Below are 15,274 nucleotides of genomic sequence, written 5' to 3'. Positions count from 1 at the left end.
AGTCAGCCGCAGAGATTTATTATGGGAGTGTAAACCCAAAAGGCAAATAGGATCGACATGCTGGGGTGTGTGTGTGTGTGTGTGTGTGTGTGTGTGTGTGTGTTTCCTCTATTTCCCGTTCAAGAATAAAGACATCCACAAGAATCCACCAGTGACAGCTCATAAAGGATGATGGGGAGGCGGATGTGAGACCTGGGAGGGGTTGAGGTGGGTGGGGATGTGGGTGTGGTGAAATCATAAAAAGTCCCCCCTCAAAAAAAAAGACAGAGAAGAAATGAGACAAAAAAGGGACGGAAGCTAACGCCACCACAAATATGTTCTTTTCCCGAGAAATTTTTCACGACCGTTCTTTACAAACAGAGAGACACATGCAACACAGAGACGGCACGCACTCAAACACACACAGGGAGGGGGGGAAAAACAACAACCCTGTGCGTATTTTACTCTGAGAGTTAATGGGAATAAAATACCTTGGTGGATGAGTGCAGATGTGTTTGATACAAATAGTCATTTTCCTATTTGCTGCCTCATTGAGCATGATGAATGATGGGAGTCAGGGAGGCGGCGTGATGAATGGCAGCACCTTGGCTCCATTGCATGCCCTATTGATTCTCCTTCTTTATTACTCCTACAACCCAGCTGGCTGCTCCTGCCCTCCCTACACTCTCTCCTCTCCACTGAGGGTGAGAGGAGGAGGAATTGAAGTGGGGTCTTCTTCCTACTGTAAGGCCACACCTCTAACAGGAACAACACCGTGTGTGTGTGTGTGTGTGTGTGTGTGTGTGTGTGTGTGTGTGTGTGTGTGTGTGTGTGTAAACATCCAAGTGAAGAAGCATAATGTGTGTGCGCTTGTGGCCTGCTGGGACTTCATGGATAAGGGAAAAATGAGTTTTCTGATTAGCAGATTAGAGGCCAACGGTCTCTAATAGGGACTTGTCTGGGAGTTGCTTAGTTAGAGGGAGGGTGTGTGTGATTGTGTGTGTGTGATTGTGTGTGTGTGTGTGTGGCGGGGGGGGGGGCATTTCGAGGTGGCCACCTCCTTGCTTTCTTGTCTATTTTACTTTAAATGGGCATAGATATACACAATGAACACTGTGTTTCATTAAAGAAGACTTGAAACTGCTAGAGGCTATAAACTCATTAGTAAAGTTTTAAAGGTTAGAGATGGAGTAAAAATATGACATTCTTCAAGACTTCTACAGAATTAGGGTTCTCTTTGCCGACCATAGGGGTCACGCCTTACTGGAAATTAGAAAAAATGCAGGTATAAGGTACTTCTGCACTGGTTTTATGTTTCAGATCCAAAGATTATGATTATTTTATATACAGTATAAAGTTAAATAAATCAATAAATGTGCATTATACTGCTGATGAAAACAGTTTCCAACAAATTTAAGTTAGTTAAAGTAAGTCAAATTAATTAAAAATGGCAGGTACAAGACTTGTATCTTCCACTGTCTCTACAGACAGCCTCAGAAGCTGGGGCTCGGACTGCCGGGCCTCCTGCAGAAAGGCAGGCCCATGTTACCTCTTTGGGCTGCGCCTGGCTGGGCCCCAAGAACGAAGACCTGACAACCAGCCAATCACCCTCAATCTCCCACCCCAGGCCAGGCTCCAGGGCAGGTTCCTGGGAACCTTGGTCCCAGGCAGGATCATTTGGATTTTGTTTTTCTTTGAGGTCATGTGAATCGCTGTTTGTCTGTAATGACTGAAAGAATAAGATTGCGGTTACAAACAATGAAAATGAGTTTTTTCCCAAGGGAGAATGCCTTCTAGGGAGAGGTTTTCCCATGTCGTACTGGCAGAAGCCCCCAGAGCAGACCAAGGCTACTGATGGATGGATGGATGGATGGATGGCATCTATCAGGGAGTTAGGGCAATATCATACAAATTGTGAAGGGAAATCATGAAGTACCGAGTGGCTAATGTGTTTTCATTACTGTCATTTAAAATTATAGATCAACATACATACATCAACATTCTTATTAAAACACATTAGTTTATTGAGTTAAGTGCTATCTGAAATACTCACAATTTGTGAGTATTCCACCAAAGTGGACCCCAGAGTTCTGGACACTTTTTTTAATTCTTTGAGCAGTAGTACATTGCTTTAGTTGCTGACAAATTCAAAGTAATGATGCACAAAGAACATGATAAAATAATGAAATTATCTACGTATTTCTAAGTACTGAGTGCTCAGTGAGCTTTAAGAGTCTTATTCTTAAGCATATTTCCCTTGCACCTGGTACACAAGGTTTGAGCAGTCTTTGAGATAAGTAAGAGGTAAAACACGTATCATATACATTTGAGTGACAGCGCTGTGTTTTCTCTCAAAGAGAAGATCAGAAAACACAACTTGTGCCAGGGACTGTAACCTCAGTCCCGTCGGTTCTGTCAAAACAAAGGCCTGTTCATCCATCAGTCCTCTCATCTGAGTCCACATCTGAGACGCCGGGCCTCAGCATGGACGACAGCTCTGTGGGGGCTGGAGGTATGTTATGACTGGTCTGTGTGTATGGTAGGGGTTCATTCCTGGTTTAGAGGTCATGACAGGTAAGATGTGGAACTTGGAGACATAGCTGTTGTAGTCCAGCTTGATTTCCAGAGTCTCTCCTGAAGTCAAGCATGAAGAATGGTTGTTTTGGTCAATTACCTCAAGTACTAGTTGCAGAGCGTGTCAAAATAATACAATATTAAGATGAAGTTGTTCTTCCATAAGCATCATGTATACGGCACTCTAGCAGGATTGGTGGATGCAAATTCAATCGCAGATTTGAAAAACAATACTCATCGAAAATAATGGGCAATCTTTGCCGCTGATGAATTAAATTTCAAATCATTTCCTAAATGGGCTAGCTAGAGATAGAAGTGATCCCAACCAATAATATGCATGCACATATTACCCTCAGAGGCACACAGACACCATACACGGCTGCTCTCGCACACACACACACACACACATTTGCAGGCATCTACACACAACCATCTTGCTCTCAGCATGGCCTGCGCGAAGCTTCCCAGACTAAATTACAAATGTTTCAGTGGATTGGAGTTGCAGGACATAATGAAGCAGTGCGGCACGCTGAGAGGTAATTACCCAGCAGCACTCCTGCCGTTCTGCAGCCCTGCGAGGTGAGAGAGAAGATGAATAGCCAAAGTACAAAACCACTGACCCCTCAAAAGTTTCATTTACCATCTCCCCCCTTCTATCTCCCTCCCCCTGGTTTTGGGGAGCTTGGAAGAGGTAATCATCTAGGGACAGTTTTGGTAGGTTGATGAATGGTGTGTGTGGCTTTGGTGCTCGTACGCACATGCACACCTATTTATCTGCTCCGGCCCAAACCCAGCCGAGCAGGGCTAGAGATGTGGAGCATGCTGAGCCTTATTGAGTCACCAGGGCTAGCTGAGTGAGGAGACAGGCCAAGGGAGGAGGAGGAGGATGGGAGGGGGTGGAGGGATGGAGCGATGGAAAGAGGACAGACCGCCTGGCTCGGAGACGTGGAGCCGATCAATTTTCTCCTCCAGCCTATCAGTCATGTCCTCTCACTCTGTCCGTTTCTGCTGATGACACACTTTCTCTGCCCATCGGCCCATTTCCAGGCCAAGAGCGAGAAAAGAAAGTCTAGCTGTGTGTGTTTGTCTTGAATGTGCATGTTTGTGTGTGTGTCAGTCTGAAACAGAGTGAGAGAGTGAGAGAGAGCACACACCTGGGGGTTGTCCAAGGGGAGAAGTGCTGAAGACGGCGGGGGCTGGCTTCTGTCAAAGTTTCCTCTCTCACGAGTACAAGTGAGGACTGAGAAGAAGGGAGGAGGAGAGCATATAGCAGCAGCAGCCCCTTAGGTGAGCCAGACTCAGCCTCCTCTCCCAGGCGTGCCAGCGAAGGTGGCAGGATCCAAAGCCTTGTCAATGCATAATGCATTAGAGGCCTCCTTCTCCTGACAGCCCCCTCTGCCGCCTTCCACTCCAGAAGCCTGCCCGCTAATCAAAAACGACACATCCGAATGTCCGGACATACACACATGCGCATGCTTGCACGCCCAAACAGACACACACACACACTCGGGCAGAAATTTACTAATCAAAAAGTGTATTTCCTAGAGGCTGACTCCCAAGAGAAATCCAGCTGGAAGAAATTGGAATAATTTATTAGCTTACAAGTTTTCGTTGACAGTTAGCCCGAGGCTATTTATCTCAGTAATAGAGAACGTCTCCAATGTGGCAAAATTGACCAAATCAAACAGCTTTGATCAGAAAATGAATCTGGCAAGGCTGTCTGTCTCTGGGTGTCCCGTGAGGCGAGCGTGAAACAAACAAAACTGAGAAACAGAAACTGAGAGAGAGAGAAAGAGAGAGATTATTTAACAAGTGACCACTGGGGGGAAAAGAGTGAAGGATAGGCTCACACTGCAAGTGAAATCTCTCACTATGAATTATTATTAACGCAACAAAAGGCGGCCGTCGATATTTAAAATGGAGGATATTGCTGGATAAATAATGTGACAACAGCAGAACATCAAAGCAATTTGTAGAGTTTACGGTCTCTCTTCATCGAGTTTGGGATGCCATAAATTGTCCTGCTTTTTCATATTACAGCAGCAGAATAGCTAATTCACTTTGTCAGCTACAAAAACAGGGAAACAGACAAAAACAAAGGTGACTGTCTGACAGAAAAAGTCCCATCAACACTGTACTCAAGATGCCTGCTTTTGTGTGTACTTGGATTATTTTCTCTTCAGTTAGGCCGATGGTCCCCATTGTTTTTATCTACTCACTCAGCCCTGTGAGATGGACTCAGGAATGTCTGCTCCCTCAACATCTTTCATGTTCAAATGAGTTCAGCTGGAGTCATTTTAAACTGGGTCTGGATAACCTTTAGTCAACCCTTTTTCAGTAATTGCTAGATTTATTAGTATTAACAGTCCATACATACTTTACGGTGTTGGTTTTAGCTACTATTTTATTCATATCTTTACTTGTAGTTTTTAGCGACCAATTTCACCTGTTTCCTATGTTCAACTAATATTTCATTAGCACTTTTAGATAACTGAGTCAGTATTTTTATCCTGCAATTTGAACTATTAATCCATGATATTCTTTCTAAATAACTGACATGCTAGCCGTGAATTTAGCTAGGTAATTTATATTTTGTTCACAATTTTAGTCAGCTGGCTACTATATTTAATTTATTCATAGGCCTAATGATATTGCTAAAGAACTGAACAGCTACTATATAAGCTACATGTTATTCATAATTTTAGCTAGCTACTATTTTTCTCTTTGCTTATCTATAATGATATTGCTAAAGAATTCAACTTCTAGCTATAACTTTAGTTAGCTAATTGATAACATTTTATTTAAGTTTTAGGTAACTACTGTATTTAAACATTAATTCCTAATTTTGCCGTAGGAGATAGCGGTCTACTAACTAGAAGTTTAATGGTTCAATTCCTGGCTCCTCTATTCTTTATTTTTGAAGTATCCCTGTGCAAGCTAGCTGCAAGTAGCATCATCATCATAGCATCATCTATTTAAATGTGTTTGTGAATGTTGAATTTGTTTAAAAAACAAAAATAAAATGACTGTGTTAAGGAGGAAGTAGGAAAGTGTTTTGAGTGCTCAGAGTAGAAAAGCATATGTGTGTAGTCTATTTATTTATCTGTACCCCTAGCTAATAATTTCAGCTATTAGACTTTTACAAAACTCTTTCTAACATTTTACTCACTTTTTAAAGATTATCTCCTTTAATATTTTATGCATTTCTTTGAGCTACTCTTCTCTACTTATTATTTTGATCTAGTTAACTGTTCTGCTCAGACTTGTTCAGTTCTGCTTACAGTTGCTCATCTTTCCATGTAGGCCCTGTCTACTGCAGAAGTTCCCTCTGGAGTAGGCCATTTATACCGCTGATTTGGATTCAAGTGAGTTATAGTACAACAATCCATGCACTCTTGTCCACTATAATACAATTCCCATTTGCAATCTCTGAGTCCTAAAGGGATGTGGAGATGCTTCTAAGCCAAATCTATTTCCACTCCTGCACAGTATATCTCTGTCACTCTGTCTCAGTGACAAAGACACTGAGCCGAGCTGTAAAACATGCTTTTGACATGATCCCCAGACATGCCTCTCACGGTGAGGGACACATTCATTTGTCGAGGAGACTGACAGACAGTTCAAAGGGTCATCGGGCTGACACCAAAAGGGGACAGTAAACACACCACAACCGTCTCAATTAGCAGCTGATTCACAGCTGTCACGCATGGATCCCAAAGATAGGTCTCATTATGTTAAATGGATGTCAATCACACAAGCCTCAGGGCAACAAAGCGAAGGAGGCGGTGCTGGAGAGAAGCGAGTTAGAGAACCGCGGCCCTAAATGTGAGTTCCAAAGAATGACATATTTTGCAGTGTTTGAAACGATCAAACAAGTTTCACTTACGCAGAATAGAAAAGTCAGTTCAGCGTTTCTTTCTTGACCTCCCAGCTGAATGGAGAAGTTTATAGAACAACAACAAATTCTTTCCATAAGTGTTGAACCGCGCAGCAAAGAAACAATGATTGGATCACGGCGGGAAATTTCTCCATAGACTGGCATTAGCATTGACCCCCATCCTCCTCCCTCCCCCACCTCCACCTGTTCTGCTCCACGCCTCCTCCCACTCCTCGTCCTCTCCAATCTATCCGCCTAATGAATTTTTACCTGGCACAGGCTGTTTTAAACTCCATTTGGACTCGTGCCTACAATTACCTCCTCAGAGTCTCCAAAGTAACTGCGCACAGCCTAATTAGTATGCATTATCAATTAACAAACTTAATAGCTGGCAGATTGATTGGATCCTCTGTAGAAGGGGGCAGAGCTGAAGCGAAACACCAAATGAAAAATCATCTCCCCACGCACTTCTCATTTCTCTTGCACACAGATTCATGGATGCCTGTGTTTGAATGTTTTAGCAGTTACTTGACATTGTACATGTGTTGTTACTATATGTGGCTTTTTGGAAAATATATACAAACACATTAATTTACATAATGCCGTGTATTTTTAAAAATGCAGCTGTGCAAGAAGTATTTCATTACTTTATCCGTGTGACTGCACTGATGCCACTGATGATACATAAACATCTTATATTTTAAATTGATTGTTTTTATTATTATTATTGTGGCATCACTGTGTAGCCAGTAGTTTATCATTTTATCATCTCAAGTTAGAACAAATGGTGACTACTATATGAGTAGTATTTGATACTTTGTTTCATTGTTTTTGATTTAGTATAATGAGCAAAATATTGTATAAAATGTTACTTTATTAAATCACACGTGATGACCTGATTATAGTTCATGTGTGCAGTATGGTTCAGCTTTCTCACATTCAGTCAGTCACTGTCAAAAAAATAATACTGCCACTATTCAAAGAAGCACATTAGTTTAAGCTCAATCATCTCAGTCCATAATCATAAAGCTGATTTCATCCCTATCCTTAATTTTTGCACAGTGATTCCTGGTGCAAAATATACCTGTGTGTGTATTTATAGCACTTCTAATAACTTATTTTCCACCAATGGTGAATGCATGCAAAAAAATTCACTATTATGTCATATAAAAGAAATAAAATGTAAAAGTACATGTATTCAGTGGTGACTGAGATGTTTGGATAATCTAAGAGTTCTATTATAACGTTATATTTCACTCTATAAAAGTATTATTTAGAGTCATGTACATATAATTATATTCATGGTTGTAACCACCTACGATGTCATCAAGGTCTGAACTTCAGTATGCTTTTTTAAACAAAGACAGTAAAAAATGCCATGAATCAATGTCTGATTTTCAACGTGACTTTTAATGTGAAAGACTCTTTGGGAATTCTACAAATTATACAAACCCCACAGGGAAGTAAGGAACTTTTTTCATCGTGCCATTTTCATTTCAAGCAATGAAATAACTTTTATTACTTTTTTTCATTGTTTTATAAACACAACAGTCATCTTCTATATTTCTTTGTCTCTGGTTTTGATTTTGAGTTTAAGTTTTGGTTGTATTGCAACTCCAGGACCCAGCCTCTTCTAAAGTGTAGCTTTTTCTACTGTTCATTGGAGCATTTTTATTATGGTGCATAAAGAGTAAAAAAAATCTGGACCTCAATAATTTATAAAAGCTACTTATGCCTCTGATTATATTATTATTCATCTATAATTATCTTAAGTTCCAGTCACTGATTGCTGGTTTTTAGTGATTTACAAGTTATGCTAACATATAACTATGTGATGAGTTCATCGTAGGTTTAGGAAAACCTTGAATATTCACCAACCACTCATTCGCAAATTATGTGCAGTAGAATTAATTTTTTTCAAAGAATGAAAAGAAGTACAAGTAAACTATAACCTTGTAAATTGTATATGTAAAATGTCTTTGGTTGGCACACATATGTGAATACACTGATCTTCAATTGAAAGCACCAATACTGCACTATATAAAGTAATGAGCTATAATTAATGCCAATTCCTGCTTAAAAAGGGTAAATTTAGCTAATTATTAATGTAAGAGTTTTTTAAGTAACTAGATAGATAGCTGTGAAATAAGTGAAGTTGGTATTAATGTAACGTGAAAGTATATTAATTGATTAACTGCAATACTAAATCAAACGCACTGCTTTTTAACATTGCATATTTGTGATAAAGCCTTGAGATGAGATGAGACAGAAAAGGACACTTGCAGTAATTCAGTACTAGGAGTTTTAGGAAGGAGAAAGGTGGATGATGGGAGCCGCAAGGGTGAAAAATGAAAAACAGCTTCACTGGGACACATGTTAGGCAAAAGAAACCCAATTTGTCAGGGAGATGAAAATCATAGTTAAAGGATTCATTTTGTGTACATCGACATCACCATTAAATTGTGCTGTCTGACATAAAAGTCGCTGAATGGATGGGAACGTCAACATTTTTCACTCTTCTCTTAATTAATGCCACCTGTTTCCCCAAAACCTTTTAGAATCATTTCTGAAGGAGAGAAACGGATCACCTGCTGTGTTACTGGCTTCCCTACAAAAAAGCCCAAAAGCCCAGAAGAGATCCAACGGGACTATTATGTTCCAAAGTCTTCATCTGACTTTGTTATTTGTGTGCCAAGTAGGGATATTATCCAGTTTGTCAGCACTAAAGTCTGTAACTTCAGCCCACTTTAAAGGACTTAACATTCTCCCAGTCCAGACTATTTAACTGAAGCGTGTGTTTATGAGGGAAAATAACCCACCTTAATATCACTCTTTATCCACAACACTAATGCTTGAATAACATTCATAAACGCATTACCAAAACATGTTTGACAGAGTCGTTTTAGATGCAAATTGGCCAATACGTCCTCAGCTTAAAGTGCGCTGTCTGTGGTGCTAAAATTTAATGCTGCATTGATTCACCGTGTGTGCATTGTAATGAACATTTTCACTAGATTCAAATTGTTGGATTAAAGAAACTCGCTTATTTACATAAATATCAATAAGAAGACATTATGACAATTATCCGCCCTATTGGCCACAAACTTTATATGCTTGAAAATATACTTTATTTTCATTAGGAGGCATGAAATGCAGTCATTAGTGCATTAATTAAGGTCACTATAAACAATTATCTGGGTTAGTTTCTCAGTATTCCTTGAATGGGTCATTGTTGTGATGGAATCAGCACCACGGTGAGACTAATTTCTACACAGAGCTACTTAGGACAGCACAAAGGGCATGAATTCCAGCAGCAAGTAAAAGAACAAATGGAATAATGTTTGTGCTTTATGGGTGTTTTTTTTCTTCTTCTTCTTTTTGTGGCAGAAATGGCTTCTCAGCACAATAGCAGTGGGGTCCAGAGGATAAGGAAAAAAACAATCCATTACCTGGTGCAAACAGCGGTTGTCGAGATAGTTCATAGTGCGGTAATACAGCGGCAGAAATGTGCTGTAAATGCAGGGAAGCAGCGAAATTGAAGAGTCACATACAATAAGCGTCACCTTAGCGGTGGGGTGGGGGACAGTGACCGCAGGTGGGAGGGTGGGGGAGCCCGGGGGGCAAATTCAGCATTACCTTTGGAAACACTGCTGCAACTTTGCAGCAATGACAGAAAAATTGGTTTTTCTTAAATTAAAGAAGTAAAGCTGATATTTATTGAAACAATGTAAGAGGCCGACTTGGGGTTGAAACCAATGCAGTACAAGAAATGACAGGATTGTTGATGAGTGTCATCTTACTACAACTGTCAACCAAATGTCAACCACTAACAAACACACCTTAATTTTTTGCTCCATGTTTCTGAAATCTGACTATGATCAGTGTCTTGCTAACATTTACAATAGAAAAATGCAACATTTGTGGTGCCTAGGTTACTAAGATGGGCTTATCTTCAAAATATCTTGACATTTCCAATAGAAAATTGTCAGGAAATAGAAATAAAGTATTTATTTAATGTCACGGCCATCGTGTTGGCATCGTTTTATGTTCCATTTAGGTTTTGCATGTATTGATGCATTGATCCCCTTAGGTGGATTACAAGTACTTCACAACCATGTAAAAGTACTCAGCTACTTGATAAAAAGTGCAACACAATACCAAATGTGCCTCTGAAACCATCGATGAAAGCTCCCCATGGTGCATGGTGTGTATAGGCAACAGAGAGGGATGTAAATCGCAGACTAATTAAGGAAGAGCCCACAGGTCCCTGTCCAGTTTAGCTTTTAAATTGTGTCTAATCGACTGAGAGCACGTTTAAAAGGCGCGAATGAGTGACTTATCACTAGTCCTGATTCGATTTGTGGAGCTAAATGAACATTTGAAGGGTTTCAAATGGCTGAATGGGCTCTTAGCACAAAGCAGGTTGTGTGCTGCCATTAGGTTCTGACCAAATAAATATATATGTTACACATCATCATCACAAAAAACTGGATCAGTATTTCACTACGAACAATGTGACACATCAAGGAATCTATCAAGAGGCGCCACAGTGTGTTTGTGAGATAGAGAGAGCATACAAGGGCATTCAGTGTTGTGTGTGCGATAGCTGTGAAAGCCTCCTTCATCGTCAGTTTTTTTTTTCCAGTCTTTTTTTTTTTTGCACTGATGTATATTTCGCTGTGCGCCGGCCTTAATTTTGATTTATAGTCCGTCCATAAATTAGAAAAATATGTTTTAGAATTCCATCCCCTGGAAAAAGCCCAGCCTGTGATGTCAGGGGATTGGGTGATATTTAAGATGTCAGAAATACATATTGGATTAGTGCGCTTTGTTCCCCCGCAAAAGCAGGTGTTTAATCATAGCTGATGGCTGGAGCGAAATGCGTTAGGACAGGCCGGGCACCAAAAAACGGGAGCCGCGTTCCCATTGCGATAAATCATACGGCCCAATGTTGTTCCACTCACACTCACATCATGCCCTCCCTCTTTTTACCCCTCCCTCCCAACATCAGTCTCGCTTTGGCACGCGCACGCTCACTAGTAGTAGAGTATCACGTGCTGCCTGGCCACGCGCTTCTCTCTCACCTTTGCACTCGCAGGGTTAAATCAACCGATCAGCAGTGTAATTGAAGCACTAGTCCATCATCTGATATGGTGACAGCAAAACAGTTATTCCCTTTTATTAATTTACATCTGATTCTTTGGGCTAATCGACACACACACACACATTTGTATATATATATATATATATATATATATATATATATATATATATAGATAGATAGATAGATAGATAGATAGATAGATAGATAGATAGATAGATAGATAGATAGATAGATAGATAGATAGATAGATAGCATGAGCACAGGTGAAGTCTCCTGTCGTCGTCCTTTCCTCAAATTCTCATGAATAATCCGGGCCCTTTTGAAACTCGTATAAATCTAAATGACATAAATGAATGCGATCAATCATTTTGGGGGGGGGCTTTAACTCGCGCCTTTCTGGAACTATAATATATTTTTTGTTGATATTAGTATCTTGATAATCCCACGAGGTCATTTGCTCACCTAATCATGGCTCCACCTCAAAGCCCCACACCATCGTCGGCACCGTCATCATCTTAAACTTGATTACCGCGCCCGGGCTGTCCAGCCATGAATCCGCGAATATATATATATATATAATTTTTTTTTTTTTCCCCCGAGATTGATGAGAGGTTCGGAGCCCAGAGGGGATGCAGGGGATGGCGAAGGGAGACGTTTAGAAGAGCAAACATTTTCAAGGTCACCAAGTGAACTGGAACCGGGGGGATGCATGGAGAAAATAGTGCTTTTTGACACCAGCGCGCCGTTTGATTAAAAGGCAAAGTAATGGGTTTAAACACACGCAGCGAAAATACCGCCAGGCTGTGTTGGCTTTTTTTCCCCGCAAATTACTTAACGGTGCAGTGATGGAAATAAGGTTGTAATGTTTGGTAATGAAAAAGAAAGCCTATATATTCTTTTTTTTTCTGCTCTTCTTGTTTTCTGACACACAAATAGATTGCCTGAGCTAATAACCGGGGCGCATTAGATTTTTTTTCTTTTTATTTCTCCAGTGTGGGAATTGGAACACATTTCTTTTTTGCACTGGTCAAAACGATGAAACATAAGACGCTTTTGTGACGGGTGAGACTAAAAGCCTGCTCAGGATTTGAGAGAGGAATTCGAAGAGAGAGGAAAAAAACTATTTAGTTGGGGGGAAAATGTCAAGCTTGCATTTGTGGGTTAAATAGGGGCCTTGAATGCCTCCTGGTGACACCGGGGATACCTGCGGAATAAAGGAATCTGCAGAGCAGAACAAAGAGGATTGCAAAACACACTGGAAGATGATTTAATGCAAGGTGCGTGGAGGAAAACAACCTCGAGCATATTAGCTTCTAGAGAGAAGTGCTAATCATGCATGGTCGCCAGTGGGAATAAGCGCCTGCAAATCAAAGCTGTATGCTTGGCTAAATATAGGCTTTATTGGACATGGAAATTCAATAATCAAACTACCTTGGAAAAGAGAGCAGAAATCCACTGAGGGGCTCAGAGGCCGCTGGATTTTTTTTCCCTGAGTCTGTCTGTCTGTCTGTCTGTCTGATGGCTGTGCTGTTTATCCTGGAAGCAGCTCTTCAATGAGTCTCTTAATTCCTCTCTAATTCCGTGTGTCAGGGCTTTGCATCCCCGCTGTCCCGCCCAATGGCCCTTTGTCGCCCCCGTTTTCAGCTCTCCCCGGCATTACTCAGCTCAATGACACACGGCAAATTGCATTTAATAAATTAGCTTAATGGATTCGACGATCGGTTAGCGGGCACAGTGTTTCCTCTGGTTAAGCAAAACATTTATATCCCACAATCTCTCCCTCTCTCTCCCTCTCTCTCATACTGTCGCTGTTACGTCACAAACAGCTCTGCGGGAGCGCGTGCTTAATTGCTCACCCTTCTCTAGGCCATGCGCAATAATTTGGCTTTGCTTGTTTTTGAGTGATCCGAATTCATTCACGACTTCGTGGCTAAGGGCTCCTACTCCTACTGAGTCTACATCCCTGACCCGCACTGACACTTGTGCGTAAAAGGTGATGCCAAATCATGCTGAATCACCATCGTCATCACTATCAGCACGACCATCATCTTCCACTCATAAAGCTATACACTGGCTGCACGCGGTTAAATGTCACAAACCCTCATTCCCCCCTCCCCGCCACAGCAATCCTTTATGGCCTCTGCATGTTTGGTTGCGCAAAACAATCTCATCGGACATTATTGATGTTACAGATGTTATAGTAATCAAATTACTGGCCTGTGAAGGGCCCCTCTGTCTTCGCGCCGTGTGATGAATTATAGTAAAGGTCATAGCCTGCTGGTGCTTTATGGAGGGTTTGTATGTTAACGCTCAGGTGATTGCCTCCAGGGTCGGCTGGCCAGCCAGGCAGGTACCTCGCACACTCACACATAAACCATCAGGTTGGAGGTTTTTGATCTCAAGAGGAAAAAAAAGTGGAGGTGGGGTCACTTTTTTGATAACACAACTTTACCTTTCCTATTTACATTTAAGTTCAGCATATGGGAAACAAACAAGCGAGATAAACAGCCCTCAGTTTTGAAAGTAAAAGAAATAAACAGGAAGTTTTGTTTATTAGAAAATATATATCTATACATTTCCAATCCCTCTGTGCTATAAATCACGGAGTTCAGTAAAAAGTGTTGTACTGGAATTCTTCATTATCCATGACTTTCCAATGAACCAGAGGAAGCTCACATTGTTGGTTTAGATATCAGATTTTTAATTCTGTAAGTGTACAAGAAGAGGAATTATAATTTTATGTGATTATTGATAGTACATCAGTATTTCTCTTGTTATTGGTGTTAATCTTTCATGCGCTATAAAAATGAAAGACCCAAAAAAAACCCAGTGCTATAGTTATCAACCTTATTTTTCCTGCACATTTACAGTTGATTTTTTTATGTATTTATTTGTAATGGTAATAAAGACATGTTCCTTGGCTATAGCTGGTTGGTTGATATATATAAAGTTCTATTTAACACTTAACGTGTCATCCAAACACAACATTGATTTTTTTCTTATTATGACAGTAAATCAGGATGTGCAAACATTTTTAATGTACCTGTAACTGTAATAAACGTATTCATTGCACGTATAAACCTTTAAATGTTTGTAACTTATAAGATGATAATAATTTGTTATATCTTTTTAAATATGAACATTACTAAAGAAGTAGTTAAGTCATGTGTGAACATGTTTGTTCCCCCTGTGGATCTCATTTTACCCAGACTTTATCTTAAAATCATCTGCTTTTTAGACATCACAGTCACATTATCATCCAAGTTCATCAGCCTTTAACAAACTCAAGTTCAATGAGTTTTTTATTGTCATTCTTATATATGCTTATATATTCTATATTCTTATAAATTCATAAGAATAAAATTTAATTTCAACAGGAACATGATGTTGACACATAATGTACACAGTGGTACTCAACTGTACTTAAAAAAAGCAAACACACAGTTACTGTAATTGCAATTACCACATTACCAGCAGTGTACCGACAGTAACTGTATGGTGTTTGTTGTTCTGGCAACAAGTTGTAGAAGAATATCGGTGAGTGTGAGGAGGAGGAAGCACTTATAATAATAAACTTCAGATACTCGTCACTTTAACCTCTGCAGACTTACTCTGGGGTTATGTGGTTATAATAAAGCCAATCTTTATTTTAATTGTGTAATGTAATATTGTCAAACTACCCAACGCAGAACTCTTTCCTAAGTAATTTACTTGCTGACAATACATGAGTACAATACATT

At 40.2% G+C, this 15,274-nt stretch overlaps 2 long non-coding RNA genes across 2 annotated transcripts in view; both read left to right on the top strand.

Moving 5' to 3' along the window:
- Positions 1-1,627, top strand: part of LOC143419547 (uncharacterized) — a 43,106-nt gene extending 41,479 nt beyond the window's left edge. The window contains exon 3 of the long non-coding RNA XR_013099550.1: positions 1,467-1,627. This is a non-coding gene — a long non-coding RNA (uncharacterized LOC143419547). The remainder of the gene's footprint in view (positions 1-1,466) is intronic.
- Positions 1,628-2,340: 713 nt separating this feature from the next.
- LOC143419546 (uncharacterized) overlaps positions 2,341-15,274 on the top strand; it is a 31,075-nt gene continuing 18,141 nt past the window's right edge. The window contains exons 1-2 of the long non-coding RNA XR_013099549.1: positions 2,341-2,491; positions 5,857-5,918. This is a non-coding gene — a long non-coding RNA (uncharacterized LOC143419546). The remainder of the gene's footprint in view (positions 2,492-5,856; positions 5,919-15,274) is intronic.

Source organism: Maylandia zebra, linkage group LG7, assembly GCF_041146795.1.
Source record: "Maylandia zebra isolate NMK-2024a linkage group LG7, Mzebra_GT3a, whole genome shotgun sequence".
Classification (NCBI taxonomy): domain Eukaryota; kingdom Metazoa; phylum Chordata; class Actinopteri; order Cichliformes; family Cichlidae; genus Maylandia; species Maylandia zebra.
This window is presented reverse-complemented; position numbering and strand designations above follow the sequence as displayed.